The 8,627-nt window shown below is 40.4% G+C and overlaps 1 non-coding gene and 1 pseudogene across 1 annotated transcript; one reads left to right on the plus strand and one right to left on the minus strand.

The window, feature by feature from the left end:
- Positions 1 to 2,962: 2,962 nt before the first annotated feature.
- On the plus strand, positions 2,963 to 3,034 carry TRNAD-GUC. Its single transcript has one exon. It is a non-coding gene; the product is annotated as a tRNA-Asp (tRNA).
- Positions 3,035 to 3,628: 594 nt separating this feature from the next.
- LOC121235385 lies at positions 3,629 to 4,414 on the minus strand (annotated as a pseudogene).
- Positions 4,415 to 8,627: the final 4,213 nt, after the last annotated feature.

The raw sequence follows: 8,627 nt of genomic DNA on the forward strand, positions 1-8,627 counted from the left end.
ACTTTGCTACTCCAATATGTCCAAGATAAGTGCTCAGAATAAGTGCTCTTGTTAACTCGTCATCTCTTCCTTCGCTCGATAGCTCTCCCTCGCGACTACCTTTTGCTTAAATTCCTCGCATCTTCGCTGAATATCATTAAGAGTGTGTTTGGATGTTGAAGTGAGTTGAGTTGAAGTGAGTTGAGATGATAAAATATTGTTAAAATATTATTTTTTAATATTATTATTATTTTAGAATTTAAAAAAGTTGAATTGCTTATTATATTTTATATTTGAATTTGAAAAAGTTGAAATGATGAATTGAGAATAATTAAGAAACCAAACGAAGCCTAAAATAATATTCTTTTAGGAAGTCAAATATCGTCAAAAGCACATAATCCTTAACATTTATAAAGAGATACTGGATTAAAACCAAGACTAATCACATTTCTCTAATGGGATGTTTGGAAAAATTTGTTATCTCATTTCATCTCATTTTTTTCTCAAACACTATTCAAACAGTATCGTTTAGATACCTATCCAGTGGACTGAGTTGTGTTGAAACGACATCGTTTAAACGTAAGGGTTATTAAATCCTAAATGTTTTTCTCCCAATCCTGAGAGCATTAGCATTGGATTGGTCATCTTATTCTTCAAATTTTGATTAATATATAGTTTTTTTTTCACTTTTAGCTAATCATTTAGAACTTGAAATCTACATTAGATTAGTCATCACACTCTCTATAATAATAAAATATTATTATTTTTTATTTTTTTATATTTTTTTAATTAATTTTTATTTTTTAATTACTTATTTATTTTATTTTCATAATCTTCAATAACCTTCGCTACTGGCTAAGGTGAGATTTCTTAAATTTATCTGCTTGAGCTTAATTAGGGGGTAATATTTTTTATTTTTCGATGTAAATTTTGGTAATATGTGAGGAGCTCATCTTATTGTTGTAGAATTGTTTGTCAAGTAATATTGTGATTATTTGATTCCTGTATCAGCGGATTGTTGTAAAAAAAATTATTTTTGACCGAATAGTTATTACATTTGAATTGATAAATATAATGCTATTATACTATTACTGCCATTGACGTACTAGAAAAAACCATTTCATTTTGAAAAAATCTTAGTAGCAGCTACTGTTTGAGAGCATCCATCGCATACTATACGTGTTGGCAGCACATTTTTTTCCCCTCTCTCAGTTCACAACAAACTTTCCATATGAAAATCTTTTCTTCATCTCTCCCGCGTCGCCCAGCTCTCCTCCATCCCCGTTGTCCATCTTCTTTTTTTCATCTCACCCCACTGCGTCGCCCTCCACCCCCACCCCCGTTGGTTGCCGTCGACTCTCCCTCTGCCCATCCTCTGATTGCACAGTTTGAAGACCGCTTATTTCTGCTGAAGAGATCTGCGGCCAGCACAGACAGTTTCTTGATCGATTGCAAAGCCAGAAAATCAATCGGGTCCAAAATCGCAAACACCCAAGAGTTATTACACTGCAACAAACACAAAGTAAGCACAATGAAAACCCTCAAACCCCTTAAGTTAGCCATGGAAGAAGTGGCTACTGAGCTAGTGAATGTGGGGGGGGGGGGGGGGGGGGGGGGGGGTGGGGGGGGTGTTTATAGGACCGTGAGAGATGGTTGAATGGGGAATGCATTTTTGTGAGAGGACGGACCGATTTATTGTGGGAAAGGGCGTGAAAGCTTTTATTAATGGCGAAACACCAACATAAAAAAGAGAGAACTTTTCGAGCTATTGGCTTGGAAAGCAAGCTATGCTTGAATCTCCTTGATGAACCTTCTTCAACTTGGGTCTAGTTCTCTGCCTACACTCTCTCTCTCTCACTCAATGTGTTTACTTTTTCATTATTTTGGCTTTGGAAGGAAGATGAATTACTGCTATGATACTTCTGTGTCTCTCTCTGGTTTGTGAAGCTCAAGGACGTGCGTTTTGTTAAAACAGAAAAAAAAAAAAAAAAATGACAGCAGCCACATTCGCCTTTTTCAACGCCAACATTTTCTGCACCCACAAAAAACCGAAGTTGCAGATAGGGAAAAATAATGTTAGATGCTGGCGCGACATGACTAGCAGTTGTTTGGTGATGGTTGAGGTGCGAGTTTTTGGTAGTTAGGTTGTGGTAATTACCTGAGCTTCGGCTTCCATGAATTTGAGAACTAAAATGGGTTTTTTTTTTTTCTTTTATGCTAATTTACGAGATTGTCTGTTGGCAAACGTAAGGGACAAAGAACAAAGAAATCAAGAAAAAACGGGAAAAAGAAGACAAGTGGGTCTCATCTAAAACCAAATCCAACTAAACGTGTAAAAGACACGTAAGGTGTGCTATGGAGCAGCCGTAAACAGTGGCAACATATTTGTGAATTGAAACGTGTATAAAGCCTACCATTTATGAACCGATAAGGCAGCATATTTGTGAATTTAAAATCTCTAGATAATCATAATCTATGAATTTAAACTAATAAACAGATTTTCTAAATTTTTTATATAGGTTAGACGAATATAAATATAAGAGTTATTCTACTCATCATTCTTTAATCACACACACCTGCTAAGAAAAAAAAAGAATAAAAGCAAGCGTGTGGTGTAGGGATGATGAGTAAAATTTTTCTAAATATAATGACAGATTTGTTTTGCTAAGCTTATAGTACTTGCTTGTTAAGGCTCGGTTAGGATTGAGAGGAGCTCTCAACGCATCTCGCATTATTATAATTTTCACAAATTCTTACATAAAATATAATAAATAATTTAATTTTTTCAAATTCTAAAATAAAAATAATATTTTAATAATATTTTATTTAACTTTCATCTCAACTCACTATTCAACCGAACGTAAGTTAATTAATTTTTGTCTCATTCTTATTAACAAGTTGAATTTCTGTTATCTTACAACATGCAAAGCTAATAAGAGTTCACACAATTTATCTATACAATCTTCTGAATATTTCACAAGAAGTCGTTGTAGTATAGTGGTAAGTATTCCCGCCTGTCACGCGGGTGACCCGGGTTCGATCCCCGGCAACGGCGCTTTTATTTTATTTTTCCCTCTCTTATAATTCTTACCTATCGGTTTGATCAGCACTTACTGGATGGAAACTATCGATCTGGATGCCATTGAGTAAACAGAGCAGCAGCATCATCATCCTTTCGCAAACGGATCATGGAAAACAAAAACAAGAAAAGTAGGCGAAATTGGCAAAACATCTGTGCAGCTGCCACTGGGATCATTGTGGAAGAATGTTAATACTTGAATGCGGATTCATTGCCAGAAAATCTAGCAGATAGTAATTTCCTAGAGAATTAATAACTCTTCCAAGCAACTTTTCCATCAATGCAGAGCACATCCAGCATTATCATCCTTTTGCAAACGGATCATGAAAAACAAAAACAAGTAGGCAACGTTGGCAAAACATCTGCAGCTGCCACTGGGATCATTGTGGAAGAATGTTAACACTTGAATGCGGATTCATTGCCAGAAAATCAAGCAGATAGTAATTTCCAAGAGTATTAATAACTCTTCCAAGCAACTTTTCCATCAATGCAGAGCATATCCAAAGGACGATGAAAATGCACAATTTTTGCCAAAAACAAAAGACTTAAAGAGCACGAACAGATCAAACCCCAAAAACAAACTAAAGTATATAATTAATGTTCCTAGATACAACACAAGCTCACCCTGTTGGTCTCTCATCCTCTGCTCAAGCATCACAAGCAGCAAGCTTTGTTTAGGATTTATTCTAAGTCTTGTACATAAGACTAGTGTTGCCTGTGAGCAATGTAATTCGCCAAAGCACAATGGCGCTGCCTTCTCTGGGTAAAATCCAGAGAGCTGGTTCTGGGCATCCTTGTTCAGTTTCTTGGCAAATTCCCTCGATTTCTCGATGCCCAGTAGCTTCGGATACGCAACCTTATCCGCCACCAAGTTCTTCCCGGCCGTCTTTCCCAATTCCTGCGCCGATTTTGTCACGTCAAGGATATTGTCCACCACCTGAAGCTGAAAAAGCAGCCCGATGTACCTCGCGAATTTCCTCAGCTTTTCCACCTCCTCGTTGGACCTACCTCCCAGAATTATGCTGATGAATGAATTCCAGGTGCTCTACATCAACCTCGGAAAGTCCGGCAACAAGCCCTTCGGTCCCAATCGACCTAGCTAGCTCCCCCCCGCGTGGACAATCCTTGCGGACACCACGATGTGCTCGAAAGCGAACGAAAAAAGCGCATCGCCGGCGAGAACCGCAACATCTTCACCGAAGACCTTGTAACCTTTCCTCGGCAGAGATTGTAGTTGTCCATGCAAGGAAGATCGTGGTGGATCAGAGATATGGTGCGGATCATCTCGACGGCGCAAGCAGCGGGCATGACAATTGTCTCTGTGTCGCCGAGAATCTCGCAGACAGTGGAGAGCATGGGGCATAATAATTCCTAGCCAACCTCAAGAATGCGTATATCTTAAGTTCAGCTACAACGTAATTTCATAAAATGATGTAGAAAGTGCATTTTGCTTGTGTTTTTTGAGAGCAAGCTAGTGATAATTAATATGATACTAATACTTATAGCTGGAGTATCTACTGTAACTCATCTATTTTATTTATGGAATGCCTAATTCAACGTGTGTCAAAAAAAGAAAACTTTAGCTATTTTTTTAGCTAACTCATGAAGCATTGGTATTGGCTTAATCAAATTCAAGATGACCCTTAAGGCACTGTTTCGATACAGAAACACTTTCAATCTATCTCATATCATCATTACAACTTTATCAAATTTTCATACAAAATATAATAAATAATTCAACATTTTTAAATCCCAAAACAATAATAATATTTTAATAATATTTTATTCAACTCATCTAAAACCATCTCATCTTATCTCACTATCCAAACGAGCTCAAAATGTATAATATAGGCTAAAATAGATCTCCATTGGCTTAGGCTTTATGGAGGTAATTGTTGAAGTCCATGCCCTCAGCGCTCAGCGCCCATTAGCTACCTATTGAATGCAAATAAATGCATTCATACATGAGGCGATACTGACATTCGCCTATAAATTGAAGCTCCCTGCGAGAGCTTCAAATACACCCAAGGAGAAAAGAAAAGAGAGAGAGAGTCGGGAGAGCTTTGAGAGAAAAAAAGAGAGTTGAGTTGAGTGGAGTGTAATCCTCCTCCTCTGTAATATTTTCTTGTGTTCAACTATTTATTAATGAAATTCTTTTCTGTGGATGTAGGCAGTTGCCGAACCACGTTAAATTCTTAGTGTCACTGAGTGCGTGGGTGTACTATTTTATTTTCGCTTTTATTCCTTCCGCTGTGTTGATTTCCCAACAAGTGGTATCAGAGCAACTGTTGGAAGGAGTTTTTTTTTTTTACAGAAAACTTGTTTTTAGTGTGTTGCTCAGTTTGAAAATTTGAGCATACCATTGCATTCATCTCATTGAGACAAGAAAAGCGGTGAAACCCAGAGGCTAGACAGATGATGCACGCTCCCCCACGTGTCGTCTAAAGATCAGAGAGTGAGCCCACTCTCGACACGCGCCACACGCGCCCAGGAGAGGCTCGAGCGCGTGACCCCCACGCGCTGCAAAGAAGTCTGTGCGCGTGACGACCACGCACCTGACGCGCTACTGACCCAGAATTAGCGAGTGAATAACACGCGCCTACGCGTTTTTCTTGTCGCACGCGCGACAGAGTTCCTGTTTTGGTTCTTTTGCTCATTCCTTGTGTTATTTGAGTCCAATTTTGACAAAACAAGACTCGTTTCCAACAAAATTAGGCTTTCTGGACACAACGGTGCTATTCGTTTTGCAATATTCCACCTCGAAGATCATGTACTTGCATTTTGTATTTAGAATCAGTCTAAATTCATGGAGGATTCAACATCAGGTGCATGATAAAGCTGACTGCCTCAAACTATAGTCTTTGGAGATCTCAGATGGAGGATATCTTGAACTGTAAAGATTTGTTTGACCCCTTGGAAGATGAAGGGAAGAAGCCAGATGAAGTTACGGATCAAGTGTGGAAAAAGATGCACAAGAAGACTATCGGTCAGATCAGGCAATGGATCGACCATAGTGTCTTTCACCACGTGGCCCAGGAGACAGATGCATATAACCTCTGAAAAAAGTTAGAGGATATGTATCAAGCTAAGACTGCTCGAAACAAGGCCCTCTTGATGATACGGCTTGTTAACTTGAAGTTGAAGAGCGACACCTCTATTGCCGAGCACACTAGTGAGTTTCAAAACCTAGTTAACCAGCTCGGGTCCGTCAAGCTGAATCTTAGCGATGAAGAACAAGCTCTGCTACTTCTCAGTTCATTACCAGACAGTTGGGAGACGCTGGTGGTCTCCCTAAGTAACTCTACTCCAGACAGTAAAATTACCATGACGATGGTTAAGGATGCCTTGTTCAATGAGAAGGCCAGACAAAAAGAGACGAGCATGAATCAAACTCATGTCCTTGTCACCGAGAGTAGAGAAAGGCCTCAAGGTAATGATAGAGGGAGAAGTGGAGGCAGAAACAGAGGGAAGTCACAACCACGTGGAAGGTCCAGCAATAGTAGGAACTAGCAAACGAGTAACATGAAGAGTTACCATTGTGGCAAAGAAGGCCACATAAAGAAAAACTGCCACAAGTTTTTAAAGGAGTAAGGTCAAAGCAGTAAGCTGAAGAAAGAAGATGGTGAAACCCTTGCCACTCTTTCGGGAGATGTGACAATACTCTCCGCCAATGACGAGACTTGTCTGCACGTTGCAAGCCATGATATTGAGTGGGTGGTAGACACAACAGCATCATACCACGCCACTTCCCATAATGAATTTTTCACTACGTACAAAGCAGGAGACTTTGGTACGGTAAAGATGGGGAATGCCAGTTACTCGAAGATCGTGGGTGTTGGCGAAGTGCAGATAAAAACTAACATTGGTTGCACCATGGTGTTGAAAGATGTTGACACATTCCTGACCTTCAGCTCAACCTAATTTATGGAATAGCGCTTGATCAATAGAGCTATGACAACTACTTCAACAATGGCACTTGGAAGCTTTCATAAGGTGCCATGGTTGTCGCCCGAGGACATATTTGCCGTACATTTTACAAGATCCATGTGAAGATCGGTTTCGATAGCCTCAATGCAGTGGAAGAAAAGCATCACTGAATCTGTGGCACAAGAGACTCGAACACATGGGTGAGAAAGGGTTGGCTACGCTTGTGGAGAAGGCACTCATCAAAGTTGCCAAAGAAACAACTTTAAACCCTTGTGAGTATTGTTTGTTTGGCAAACAACGCAGAGTCTCGTTTAATTCCTCTACGAAGAGAAGATCAGAGTTGTTGAGTCTGGTACACTCTGATATATGTGGTCCCATGGAAGAAAAGTCATTGGGAGAATGTAACATTCGGGCCTAGCGCCAAGGTATTTATTATTATTATATATTTTGGGTTAAGAATGTGAAAAATCCAATTTAAATTTTTTTTTAACATACTATTTTATGGGCCGAGAAAATTTAAGGCAAAACCCATTTATATTTTTGATTCACTACATTTTTTTTGGACCATAAAGCCCAAGCCCGTGTTACCTTAGTTTCAAACTCCATGATTCTACACAGTTTTACGTCGGTTTTATCCCTATACATGCACACGCACGTCTCCCTCTTTTCTCTAGGGTTTTTTGTATCGCCCTTTGATATATATTTAAGCACTGATCATCACATGCACATACGCCTCTATATCCTCCTCATTTTGTGTTTGTTTTTTTTCAAACATCTTTTTATTCACACGACAACTTCACAGTTCATCGGATAGCCCCATAGTTTTCTCGTCGTGCATGACTTCATCTAGTGCGTTTTACTCGTCCGTTTCTCCATGGCATGAACGTCCCTATCCCCACATCATTCACAGCAACTGTTGTGTAGTAGATATACATATATATACTCACGTTTAGCAGTTCCTCAATTTGATAAACTAGGGTTGCCGCTTACACTTTTCTATCCCCAACAAGTCGCGGCCTATCTCTCCTACTACACACTCCTCCCCACAAATAAACAGCAACCACGATTCCTCCGCAGCACAACCCTTTTCCACCGTAAACGACCATCGCCCAGGGCCCAAAGCCTCACCATAGCTAGTTCTTCTCCTCACTGTGAGACCTTCCCCTCAGCGCAGCCGTGCAACACCCAATCACTAGCCAAGCCAGTAGCGCAACACGGGTTGATTCTTCATGACGCCGCTGCCCTGCCACACGAACTCACAGATAGCAACTCCTCCTTGCAAGCAGCACACCACCCTCCAGGCCGTCCTCACCACCATGGAAAGCCAACCATCGTCGCCCAGCCGTTGAAGGAGGAACACACGGCATACTTTGTTTTTCCACTCCCAAAACAGAGCAGTCTTTGCTCAAGCCATTCCATTGAGCTCCTCCATTGGCCTCTCCCTTTCCTTGTGCCCCTCGCTTTTTCAACCACGTTACACGACGGAAACCACCACACGTAGCTCCCGACCAGTCGCACGCCTTCTCGCTGTCCCACTGTGAGCTCTCTCCCCTTCCGCATGCCATACTCTCGCATCGTGTTTCTCTCTCTCTCTCTCTCTCAGTGCCTCACCACCATGACCTTCTTAACCGCATTGTGCGCA

Source organism: Juglans microcarpa x Juglans regia, chromosome 6D (genome assembly GCF_004785595.1).
Source record: "Juglans microcarpa x Juglans regia isolate MS1-56 chromosome 6D, Jm3101_v1.0, whole genome shotgun sequence".
NCBI lineage: Eukaryota > Viridiplantae > Streptophyta > Magnoliopsida > Fagales > Juglandaceae > Juglans > Juglans microcarpa x Juglans regia.